Consider the following 11,150-nt stretch of genomic DNA (forward strand, 5'->3'; position numbering starts at 1 on the left):
CTAGCTATTGTTTAGCATCTTTTTTCCCTCATTCTTTTGCTTGTGAACCTACCAGGTGTCTGCATGATGTCATATTTTATTGTAATTTATTTTTCTTAAAACACAAACCAAATATGTGACCCCACTGTTTGTAATTCCTCAGTGGTTCCTCAGGGCTAAGAGGGCTAACTGGGGTAAAAGATTCCTTCCAGGGGTGCCTGGGTGGCTCAGTTGGTTAAGACTCAGACTCGATGCCGACTCGGGTGGTGATCTTGGGGTTGTGACATCAGGCCCCACATCAGGCTCTGCACTCAGTGGCGAGTCTGCTTGAAATTCTTTCTCCTGCTCTCTCTCTCTCTGCACTTCCCTCACCCCCACTTTCCCTCTAAATATATAAACGCTTTAAAATAAAAATAAACAACAAAGGCTTTCTTCAGTCTGATCCTGCCTGTCTTTCTAGCCTTATCTCTCCACTTTTGTTGATCAGGTTTTTTGCACTTGGGCTATTTTTGGGTCCTCATTAAGCCATGCAATTCCATGTGTCTATGCCTTGCCTCTTGTAAACTTGGAAAACTATTATACTCTTCAAGATATAACTCAAAATGCTGTTGCTTACTTTCTTCCTCTGTTCTATACATATCTGTATGTGTAGCCCAGTTGCCATCAATCCAGCTTTATTTTATTATTGGTGTATATATCTGATCCATACCTGACTGGGAATGCCTCTAAATCTTTGCATTGCCTTAGAACAATGCTATACTCAAGGCTGTGTAAAAAGATAGAATGACTGACAGTGGGGTAAATTAAGTATTTGTCTTGCAAAACAATCGCTAATGGTAAGTTTGGACATGATTAATTTAAAATATAGGATGTTTGTTTACACCTCTTTTTAATCTCGTACATGTAGGAAGACTCTCTTTAGATTGGCCTTATAGCCTCATATTTATGTTTTTAAGCTTATGAATTTTTCAAATACATAAAAATATTCCTTCCACTCTGCTGGCAATTGTGTATTTGAAGCTCAAATTCAAGAAATCAGAAGAAATAGAATGATATGATCATAAAGATGTATACATGTTATATAAAATTTATACATGTTACATACATATAAATATTATGTATATAAGATATATACACATATCAGCCACTTATAGTTTATATATATCATACAAAAACATATGTATGTGTAATATATGTATATAAGTGATTATTACATTTACATATACTTGTCTTTGCAATGAATTTATGAGGACTAGATATATTCAAATTAATAAACTATAAAAATATTCAAGATATAATACATAGAATGGACTATAAATGTGAAAATTGACAAGCTAATTGAACCATAACAGAGGCAATACTTAATAGATTGTGAAAATAGAAACACAGATAGATAAATATAATGTCATAATGCTATACGTAATACTTTTTTGTTATTTTCACATGTTAAAATTCACCATGTTGTTAAAATGTTACTAAGGTCTTAAAAATATTTATGCTAGAGTTTGTAGCTATTGTCATATATGATACTGTTTGTTTATTTTAATCCGAACATTCCTCTTGAATATCTAGATGTTTTTCTTAGGTTCACATTTTGAAAGTCAATGTACATAACTTCAGTTTTGACCAATAGCATTAAGTTCCTTTGAGCTAAATATGCAAAACGTTTTCAGTATTATTTAAACCAGTGGTTTCAAACGAAGGTGGCTCATGCTCAAGCGGACCTATAACAATGTCTGTTTTGATGTCACAACTTGGGGAGTGGGTGCTGCTGACATCTGGGTGGGCTAAAGCCAGGGGTGCTTTTAAACTCTACAACACACAGGACAACCTCCCACATTTGACCCAAAATGTTGATATTGCCAAGGTTGAGAAACCATGCTTTAAGCAAGTTGTGTTCAGCTACATTTAGAGGATCATTAAAAGAAGTAGCCCAAATTCCTGTGTGACCTAACTAGCATTAAGTAGAATCAAGTTCTGTTATTATTTTGCATTTAAAAATCATTAAAAAAAAAAACTTTCAAAACCTCCACTCAAGTAATGATATTTTTCATTTCTTTCTAAATTTGTTGATTTAAGGCATATAATCATATCTTAATAATTCTTTACATTGGGATCAAGTCCTTTTGTTCAGGACCATGATGTGTATAGTATAATAAATTAGGCACGTCTGTGTTCAGCAGAACAGGTTTCCTGCATATCTAGAGCCTGCATATCGTAATCCACTCTTCCCTGAAAAGCATCTAGTGGAAATGGAAGAATAGAACTTGGGAGCTAATCTAGACCCTCTGTCCTCTCTAGGCAACATTCTAACTAAATTATGCTATGTAAACAACAACAACAAAAATTAAGTTTTCCTTAGAAAAAAATACTTCCAACCTTCTTTAGCATCCAGAACAACTCAGTTGATATGACTGAGGCAGGGTATATTGTAAGATAAACCAGGATCACTAATAGCCTTAATTTGTTCTCAGAATAAGTAGATTGTTATCAAAATAAGTGATAACTAAATGATCTGTTGCCATGACACCAAAGTATTGTGAGTGAACTCCAAAAAAGTTGCTCTGTTAAAATCCATTGCAAATTATGTTCTATTTGGAGTAAAAAATATGTTGAGTCTCACTCTCAGTATATTTATAATTACCTTCTTGATCAGTTTATTAAATGTGGCTCTAATAACATTTTAAATTTCCTTTTAGATTTATTTCTGTGAAGAATGTCTCATAAAGTCTCATTTGTATATGTCAGTATGTGTGTATCTTGGACCATGCATTTATATGGTGCATATATGTCTGATATATATTTGGTATGTATGTGTGTGTGTATATATATATATATGTACGTGTATATATGTATGTACATATATATATAGTTAAGTATACTTAAAGTGGTCATAAATATAAATATTTATAAATATAAGCTTTAATCTACCTTAATTCTATAATAGGAATACGTGTATGATGAGGGACACTGAACACTTGTGTTAGGTTATTTATTCTTTTATGGGAAACCATATTCTGAATTAGCAGGGAGGTGGCTTTGTGGTATATATTTAGTTAAATTTTTGTTTGTTGATTCATGCAATTTAACTAAAAGAAGAAAACATAGTAATTATTTTAAGATACTATTATAAAAATCCAAATCTTCATTGAATGAGGGATGGTTTTACTTCAGTGAAAACAAACATGTTTAATCCATATTACCTGCCTTCAAGGAAGATATAATTTGTTGCACTATATTGTCAACAAACTATTTTAATACAAGTCAGAATAAAGAATGTCTTATAATAGAGTTAGAAGTAAAATACAATAAGAGGGAGTAATTATATCTGATTGGGTTGAAAACAATCATCATTAAGAAGATGAGTCTGGGGCTAGGGTTTGAAGAATCAAGAAGATTTCCATAAATAAAGGATAAAGGTATCAAGATGCAGTTTCAGGCAACATATTCTTTCTTACAGTCAATTAAATTTAATTTCCTATAATGCATTTTGTTTTCTACAAACTTTCAATAAAAATGTGAGCATCATTTATCATAATCTGATCATAGTACAGGAGAGTAAATTCAGATAAATTGTCAATTGTCATAGCCTCTGTACTTTAATTTTTAGAATATATGCCATTTCTTTACCTAAGTTAGCTCATAGTAAAATCAAAATAATTTTAATAATTTCTAGAAGTAGACACTTTTGAGTTTAGTGTTCCATCATATCAGCCTATATTTTGTGCAGTAGTGCAGTTAGTAAATTTATTCCTCTTTGCTTTCTTATGGTCTCTTAGCCCATGAGAGTCTCTCCAGTTTCATTTCAGTTTATATGTGACATAGCAGTGCAAAGTAAGGGTGGAATGGGAAATAGAGACCAGAAATACAGGGCTGTATAATTCAGTGAAAAAATCCAAAGTTAATGCTGAGTGATTGGGTGATATTTAGAGCAAAGAGCAGGGAGACCAAATAGGATAATGCTGTTGGGTAGGAGATAGGGTAGGAAAGACAAAGATAATAGGACAGAATATACGTAGGAAGTACCAGGAATATAAGCTATGGTTGTATGAAAATAGACAATTAGGAAAGCAGAAGTCTTAAATGACTTTTGGGTTTGAGTTTCAGAAGCTGGGTTGATGCCGGTGCCCTCTGGAAGTTAAAGGATCCGGACAGAGACAGAGAGATACGGAGTCCTTTTTCTAACATGCTGAAAGTGAGAGATCTCTGGATAGTCAGTAAACAGAAATAGGCAAGTTCAGGGAAAAAGCTGGGCTTGAAATTTAGGAGCACTTATCATTATGATACAGATGACATTTGAAGTGGCAGGAATAGATGTAGATGCAAAGGGGAAATGGCTGATAGGAGAAGGCAGGAGAGCCTGGTTAGGATGCCCCCAAACTATACACAACTGTTAGGACCGTTTCTTCCCACTCTCTCTCTGTCATTTGTTATTTCTTCCCAGGTACACCTTCTCCTCCAGAATGCACACCTTCTCCGCCAAGATGCACAGGGTCAATATAATATTGCTTTATCCACACCTCCTGTGATTCACCTCCTGTTTTTCATTTACAAGCACAAACTTCTCATGCTCCCCCAAAAGTCAACAGATGACATGAGGCTGCTTCTACTAGTCCTTACTAAACTGTGTACTAATTTATGTGACTCTTCCCAGGTAACAAAAATGTTTCAATCCGGTTAATTATGCAATAACAAATGTCTACTCTTGGGCATTCCATTCCCTGGAGGATGGGCAAAGAGAATAATTCTGTTTATAATTCCTGTTAACACCTCTTGAATTATGCTATGATAGAATCGGACTCCTCTGCCAGGCCACACAACCTGTTCTGCTAAGTGTCAGAAAATATTCCAGCCTAACCACCTGCAAAATTGTCATGAAGGCAGAGAATAGTACTATAATTGGGTATGGTTGGTACTTTATTCTCATTTATTGCTTTTTCCTCCACTCAGAGTACCTACTCAGATTCCCTCCCACTTCACTGGCCACACCATCTCAGTAACTGTGACTGGTTCCCTCTCCTCCTCCTGGATGGAATTCCTGTCCTGTGGCTATGGGTACCCTCTCACCACATGATATCCCAATGGCTTTACATAAACTCGATATAGTGATGACTTCCAAATGAACAGGCCAAGCTTCTGCCACTTCTCTTCACCACATACTGCTCCTTCAAGTTTGGAGTCCTATAGCCTACTTCTCTCTTACTGTCACTGTGATATTGGTATTGAATATCTGGTAAGCATCTTAGTTAAATATATCCAATACCTAACTCTTGATTCTACTGCCCCCCACCCAGTTTTCCCAAAGCAGTATAGCCCCATCATTTACCTGTAGCTCAAGCCAACATACTGACAGCATCCTTGATTTGTCTCCTTTCCTGGTAACCCACAGTGACCTGATCAACCTTTGCTATTGCCTCAACATTCAAATTACAGTCTCAATCTAATACTGTTCCTTCTGGCACAGCCTTAATGCTTCATCTCTTGCAAGGAATTAGGAGTAATCTTCTAATAGTATCATGTCATCTATGGTGTCAACATAACCGTGTTCATTTCCTCTTTAGGGTCTTTGAGTTTGCTGGTCTATCTGCAAAGTATCTTTCTCCTTTATATCTTTGTATGGCTTGTTCCTTTATTTAATTCAAGTCTCTGCTTAGATGAGACCACTTCAGAAAGAGGTAGAATTATTGCCCTTTGTAAATTATTCCCTGTCCTCATCACTTTTTATTTGATATCTCTGCTTTATTTTTCATCAGAGTATTGACATTTTGTTATATATTTATAGTTTTATTTGTTTGCCATCTGCCTCCTTCACTATTTTTTTAAGTGCTATGAAGGCATGGACTTTTCCTTCTTCACTTCTGAATCCCAAGAACTTAAAATACGACCTGACTATTAATATTCAGAATTATTTGTTTAGTGATTGAGTGGATTATTCAAAGGATTTAAAAATTTGAGTCTTTTATGTTTGACATGACCCTGCCTTAAACCTTTACGATTCCATTGGAAGGAATATAGGCAAAATATTTAAGGATAAAGGAAGGTAAAGCACAACAGCATTCTCTGATTAGTTCCATTAGTGATCTTACACATTTGCCTGCATCTTCTAAGTGAGCATTCATGTTTTATCTGTTGCCCCTATGTTTGTATTAAGACTCTTCAAAGAGTGCAACAAGACTGCCTTCTTCCTAAGAGTTTTATTTCCTCATGCTGAATGTAGGACTTTTATATTTAGAAGCACAAACTCTTTCCTAATTATATACAACCTACTGTTCTAAATTTTGCATGCCACTTTGCAGTTTAGTGCTATGCGATTTACTTGCTACCAATTTTGGTGTCAGAAATTTGACATTTAGATTGCTTTTGAAAAGTAATGGTAAAGTGGATTTAGTACTGAATGAAACTTAGCATCTGCTTTCTTGGCTTCTTTTTAATTGTTTCTTTCTTGCTCTTATGTCTAATGATCCACCCACAAAGTCATGACTGTAGGTCAAATCCTCATCATGATTTATAAATCAAGAGAAAATATTTTTAACCCTGACTAAGCTAATTTTCCCAGGAAATTTTCTCAGAATACAAAGAAATAGAATTCAACTTTTAGAGTTTGTTAAATAAACACCTACACCTTAATTCACATTTCTTAAAGATGTTATAATTTATCAAAAGAACCTAGCAGAAATATTGGTTTATTATGAATTTCTCCATTAGCTAGATTCATTTCGTGGTTTGGTATTTTTTTTTAAAGATTTTATTTATTTATTTGACAGAGAGAGATCACAAGTAGGCAGAGAGGCAGGCAGAGAGAGAGGAGGAAGCAGGCTCCCTGCTGAGCAGAGAGCCTGAGGCGGGACTCGATCCCAGGACCCTGAGATCATGACCTGAGCCGAAGGCAGCGGCTTAACCTACTGAGCCACCCAGGCGCCCCGTGGTTTGGTATTTTAACTAACAAATGAATTATTCCAAAATATTGAACAGCATCAGTTGTAGTTGTGGTTATGTTAGGTCTCTCTCTCTCTATCTCCACCCATCTATCTATCTATAAATATACATATACATATAGGTATACACATGCATATACATATATGTGTGATATATATATAATTATGTGTGAATATAAATATGTACAAATAATCAACAAAGCACTAATTAAAATTCATAACACTTAAAATGAATACAAATTCAAATCTTTCTTGCTTTGTTTAATGCCTGGTCTTCTATTCACTAATTCATAAAATTGAGTTTGTGGGCATTATGTTGAAATACTGCAAAGCCTCTTGGTAAAATATGGTAATACCTCTTAATAGGACATAAATAACAGTATTATTCAAAATTTCCCTTAGGGTGTTCCCTAATTTTAGTTATACTGTGAGACAGCTTGAAAAAGGGCAAACGCATTAAAGGACTTCATTGTGAATATTTTCCAACCTGTAAAATAAGATTGAAATTACTTTATTTACAGTTTTGCCTTTGAGCTATTTTTTTCCTTCATTGTAAAAGAGAGCAGCTGGTGGTATTCCCAAATGTTAGCCTAACTTGAAACATTCTCACATTCCTTTTTGCTTGTTTGATATTATCTTTAGATATCACAGCTACATAATAAGAATCTCCTTTGGCACTTGAAAACTGAAGATGGGAAGGGCTCAAATACTTACACATCTTAGAGTATAGGCAAGTGAATGTCTCTTGCAAAAAGTTATATTTGATATTATTCTTATTTTCCATTAAGTCCATGATTTCTAAGCTAAAACTTTTTTTTCTGTTTACAGACTGAAATCCAGCTTTACAGATCACCACAGTCAATTTTACATTTGATTTCAGGGGGCTATATATGTTACAAATGGCAAGATCTCATTTTTTTTTTTATGACTAACATTCCATTGTATGTATATATACTATTCCTCTTTATCCATTTATCTATCTATAGACACTTGGATTGCTTCCATATCATGGCTATTATAAATAATGCTGCTATAAACATAGAGGTGTGTATCTATTTGAATTAGTGTTTTCACTTTCTTTGGATAAATACCCAGTAGTGGGATTACTGGATCAAAAAAGAATGAGATCTTAAAATTTGTACCAACATGAATTAACTTAGAGGGTATAATGCTAAGTAAAATAAGTCAGACAGAAAGGCAAATACCATATGATTTCACTCATATGTGAATTTTAAGAAATAAAACAAACCAAAAAAGGCAAACAAGAGAACAGATTCTTAAATACAGAGAAAAAACTGGTATTTGCCAAAGGGAAGGTGAGTAGGAGGATGAGTGAAATAAGTGAAGGGGATTAAAATTACACTTATCATGATGAGTGTTCTATATCAATATATAGAATTATTGAATCACTATATTGTACATCTGAAATTAATACTGTTTGCTGATAATACTTCAATTTTAGAAAATATGTGAATAAATAAACAAATGGGCTATACAGTATTTTTTCAAAGTTAATAAAAGATTTCAGGTTGTTTCGTTTTTGTTTTTACAGAAAAGAATGTGATAACTTGATTACTTCAATAATTTTGTTGCTTGATACATGTTCTTTTCATAATTTTCAGCTGTCTCAAACTTCATGTCTTTTTTTGAAGAAAGTATCTCTCAGAGTAAATTTCTTCAATTTTTATTATTTATTTATTTATTTGACAGAAAGAGAGAGGGGAGAGAGAGAGGCAGTGAGAGCAGGAACACAAGCAGGCAGAGAGGGAGAGAGGGTAAAGTAGGCTTCGGTGGAGCAGGGAGCCCAGCTTGGATCCCAGGGTCCTGGGATTATAACTTGAGTAGAAGATGCTTAAACACTGAGCCATCCAGGTGCCCCCACTTCAATGTTTTAATTATAAAAGTTTAGTGATATAATTAAAGATAATTGACAATTATCTTCTAAATGTTCAGGTAGACACACAAAACTTAGCCATTGAAATTCCATTAAATTTTACATTATATGAAAATTTTTAAATATATTACTCCAAGGAAAATGTTTTATTCCAAGGAGTAAATCCTTGGAAAGATAAAACACATTTGTGTGTTTTTGTGTCATACACTTACTGCGTCTTTTTTTCATTGTAGTTGATATAGAATGTTACATTAGTTTGAACAGTGACTGAACAATTCTATACTTAACTCAGTGCTCACCACTGTAAGTACAGTCACCATCTGTAAGCTCACCTGTAAAGAGAGCTATTTCTGGTGTTTGATAATTGGCATGCAAAAATGATTATAAAATGATGTTCTTCTTACTGCAAATCTTCTTTTGTAATATTTTTTCAAAACATACCAAGCAAACATTCAGTAAGTATAAATGCACACAGATCCCCTTATAGGAAAAATGTTCAGTTGCTTGATTTAGTTTATTTTCTTTAATGACAAACTACACTGTCCTTAATATTTGTGCATAACTTTTGATAATTTCCACTGCTCCTCCTGTAGAATATTTCTGTGTCTCATTTTCTCTTTGGCCAATTCTTACTCCACATGAACCGATAATCTGTATAATCAGTCTCAAGTAAAAGTAGAAAAAGGAAGGGAATTGAATGCATCATCAATCAATACATTGTTTTTTGTTATTTTCTATCAAAGCCACCTTACTCAAATAATAATTATTCCTGAGTTTCTGTACAAAATGGAAGCCATAGGGAGCAAATACAACTTTCTTCTTGCATTAGTTGGGATCTTTATTTGCTTATTTTTTTGTTTTTGTTGTACACATGCAAGAAACCCACTTGAAGTAGCAAATAATCAAGGACTTATATAAGTGTAATGTCTCATGGTTTATTATGGCTTCAGGCAAGGCTTGGTCCAGTGGATAAAACAGTTTCAGCAGGGCTTTGTTTGCCTTTCCCCATGTCCCGAATTTGCCTTCATCTGTCATGCCATCATTTGGAGGCACACTGTCTCTGAGGTGGGGAAATGGCTTATGTGGTTTTCATAGCAGCGCAATGTATGTACACATCTGCATATGGTTCTTACTGCTTAAAGTTTAGAAATAGGGGGGAAAATTCACAGAGAAATGATTATAATTGAATAGGTCAGAAGTCTATTAAGAAGAAAATTGTGTTGGCAAAAAAGCCATGAATTTGGGAGAAAAGCCTTTATGGTGCAAGCCTAAACTCTTACGGTAGGCCCCCAAACTTGCATGAGAAACTGAGAACTGTATAGTCCCAACATCATCACATTCAATAAAACCCACATCAGATATTGCCGCTGAGAATAATGGGTAAAGAAGTATTTCCCAGATAGCAGAACAACGGTCCATATAGATGACCAAAACTTACTCAAAAATGTTTTCCAGAAAGCAGAACCACAGTTTAAAAAAGGAACTTCTTTTATGTCTATGACTGTGAAATCTTGTATTTCATCTGCCCATCAGGATTCCAAACTTACTAAATGGTATGTCCCTAATCTTCCCTTTACCAAGTGGAAGTTTCTATTACAGTTATCCTGATCCTACTATACCATTAAACAGTAGGTAAATTTTCTTTTACTTCATTGATCTTGAAAACACTGGATCACTTTGAATCTGCTGGGTAAGACTACCCATTTCCAGAAAGTATAAATATTGAATTGGATTTGGTGACTTGATGAGACTTCGGATTTTTTTTTCCCTTTAGAGTAGAATTAGTATGTTCTATATGTGAAGAGAGCAATGGGCTATCTGGTGACCACAAAACCAGACTGACAAAAAGTACTGGGATTCACCAACACTGATGTTCTTACCTTTCCGGGACACAAAGCTAGATCACATTTCCCCACTTATTTCATCTAGATGGGGCATACAATGAGCTCTTGCCATTGGAACATGATATGTCTCTTGTCCAGGACAACATAGTTAAGAGTAAGTATGCATGCTTTCAACTCTTTGTAGTTTTTTTCTTCTTCCTCATCTGCTGGCTAGATGTGACAGCCATTAAAGAGTGCTAGAAGACCTAGAATATGACAGAAGAAAAGAACCAGGTACCTCACTTGTTCCACAGAGAAGAATGCTGGTTACACACATCAAGTCATAATGTATGCAAGAAATACACTTCTATATGAGCTAAACCACTGAGGTTTGGTGTAGTTTGTTTGCTTGTTTGTTTTAATGATCATCTAGGAACTCAAAGAAAATGGAAAGAAGAGAAATCTAGGTAAACATACCTAGGTGCAATAAACCTAAGAGTATAAGAGCATGAAAGAGGG

At 34.5% G+C, this 11,150-nt stretch overlaps 1 protein-coding gene across 1 annotated transcript in view; it reads left to right on the plus strand.

The window, feature by feature from the left end:
• LOC309849169 (uncharacterized protein) overlaps positions 1 to 8,434 on the plus strand; it is a gene marked incomplete at its 5' end in the record, with an annotated part of 86,947 nt that extends 78,513 nt beyond the window's left edge. Inside the window, 2 exons of the mRNA XM_082701498.1 lie at positions 7,557 to 7,644; positions 7,743 to 8,434. The remainder of the gene's footprint in view (positions 1 to 7,556; positions 7,645 to 7,742) is intronic.
• Positions 8,435 to 11,150: the final 2,716 nt, after the last annotated feature.

This window comes from Mustela nivalis (assembly GCF_964662115.1).
Source record: "Mustela nivalis genome assembly, chromosome: 15".
Taxonomy (NCBI): domain Eukaryota; kingdom Metazoa; phylum Chordata; class Mammalia; order Carnivora; family Mustelidae; genus Mustela; species Mustela nivalis.